Below are 2516 nucleotides of genomic sequence, written 5' to 3'. Positions count from 1 at the left end.
GCATGCGGCCCTCTTCGCTAGTCTCCATGGGGATCGGCTCCCCCATGTGTCCGGCAGTGTTGGTCTCGCCTTGTGGTGCCTCCCGGACAGCGTCCTGGGCTCCTCCCCGGTTCAAAGCAGTCCTCCGGGATAACACTTCGTGTCGTCCCTTGCCCCGGGGGAATAAGCAGGCGGTGGCGACATGCTCGCCATCTCTGACGGAGCCAACGGACCTCCAGATGAGGATCACTAGATAAGGTCGCAGGCCGGACTGCAATAGTACAATTAACTATATCAAGATAATGAAGAGAAAGGGCCGGATGCGCGCATGAGTGAGTCATGTCACTTACGATGTAGCCTGGGGCTTAGTGCGGGGGCGTCATTCCGGACTGAGGTCGACGTCCCACATGTGTTGACCGCTGGGACGCCCTTCCCCTTCTTGGGCGTTTCCGCCTCCGGATGCGCCGAAACCGCCCTCTTCTTCTTCCTCTCCTCAGGTGGAGGTTTGTTTTGCTCCTCCTCCTCTTCCTCGCCATTATCCTCAGGGACAGAGGAATGAGCTTCGTCGTCTTCGAACGTCACGTCCGAAGTGCCCTTGCGACGAGGACCACTCTTGGCCCCCTTGGCCTTCTTCTTGGTGTTCTTCTCCTACGCCTTATAAGGCGCCGGCACCAGCATCTTCGCTAGACGCGGGATGACCGGTTCTTCAGGTAGCGGAGCCGGACACTGGATCCACTTCGCCCCTTCCATCCAGTCCTAAAAAAGCAACAATAAAAGCTCAGGCATCATCCTTAAAACAAACAAGTGGATAATGCATCAAAAATGAGATACCTCACTAGCGAGGTGTTTAGCATTGTGCCCGCAATCTGAATCTGCGGCCGGCGGTTTCTCGTTGCCCTTAAAGAGCAATTTTCATGCACCTTCGTGAGTAGTCTCAAAGAGCCTCACCAGGGTCTAGTGCTTCTTTGGGTTGAATTCCCACAGAGGGTGGCTTTGGCTGGCACGGAAGGATCCGGCGAACTAGCATCACCTGGATCACATCAACAAGCTTGACGTTCTTGGTTACCATGCTTTGAACGCGCGTCTGCAGCGCTATCAGCTCGTCGGGTGAACACCAGTCCGGACTCTTCTCGACCCAGGAGGTGAGTCGCATGGGAGCGCCGGAGCGGAATTCGGCAGCTGCGGCCCAGGTGGTGCCGCGAGGTTCTGTGATGTAGAACCACTGCTTCTGCCACTCCTTTACCGTGTCCACAAAAGTACCTTTGGGCCAGGAGACGTTGGACAGCTTGCTCTCCATGGCTCCTCCGCACTCCGCGTGCTGGCCATCCACCACCTTCGGCTTCATGTTAAAGACTTTGAGCCATAGCCCGAAGTGGGGTTGGATGTGGAGGAAGGCCTCACACACGACGATAAACGCCGAGATGTTGAGGAAGGAATTCGGGGACAGATCATGGAAATCTATCCTGTAATAATACATCAGCCCGCGGACGGAAGGGTCGAGTGGAAACCCTAGCCTGCCGAAGAAATGGGGGATGAACACTACCCTCTCGGTGGGCTGAGGCATGGGGACGACTTGTCCCTCGATCGGCAGGCGGTGAGTGATCTCCTTCGCCAAGTATCCGGCCGCCCGAAGCTCGGTAATGTCCTCCTCCTTGACGGAGGAGACCATCCACTTGTCTTGACCTCCGGATCTAGACATGGTTGCTTGAGTGGAAAGGGGATGAGAACTTAGGTGCTGGAGCTCGAGATTGGAAAGGCGGAGACAGAGAGAGGGCGTGAGAGAGGAAGAGGGAATCCTTATCCCCTTATAAAGGTAACAAATATTAAACGCATCCTCACTCGCCTTAAGATTCGCCTATTCCCAAGGGCTGTATAAACGACACGGTTGGGTTACCCATGCCCGCATTGACGAGAATCCCGCGATAAGGGGACACGATCTCTGCTTTGACAAAACGTGCCAATGGCAACCGCGTCTCGGGACGTGGGGCGTCAAAACATGAAAGCGGTTTGGAATTATGGCCGGTCAGACGTAATATCGTGCTGTGAAAAAGTTGTCAGCGGACGGAACTCGTGTAAGAATATATTCTCTCTGCGGTTGTGTATGGTGTGTGTGGCAGGTCCGGATACTATCATCGCATCCGAAGACTATCTTGAAGTTCGGATAGAAGGGAACCCGCCTTGCAATGTCGAAGACAATCTGCGCGCCGGACTCCTCGTCATTGAAGCCAGGTTCAGGGGCTACTGAGGGCGTCCTGGACTAAGGGGTCCTCGAGCGTCCGATCTGTTATCCATGGGTCAGACTGATGGGCTGTGAAGACATGAAGGCCGAAGACTATACCCGTGTCCGGATTGGACTCTCCTTGGCGTGGAAGGCAAGCTTGGCGACCGAAGATGAAGATCCCTTCTTATGTAACCAACTCTATGTAAACCCTAGATCCCCTAGTGTCTAAATAAACCAGAGGGATTAGTTCGGAAAGCATATACTCATTACCATAGTCATATAGGCTAGGCTTCTAGGGTTTAGCCATTATGATCTC

The sequence above is a fragment of the Triticum urartu genome, chromosome 7A (assembly GCF_056163025.1).
Source record: "Triticum urartu cultivar PI428250 chromosome 7A, HENAU_Tu73, whole genome shotgun sequence".
NCBI lineage: Eukaryota > Viridiplantae > Streptophyta > Magnoliopsida > Poales > Poaceae > Triticum > Triticum urartu.
This window is presented reverse-complemented; position numbering follows the sequence as displayed.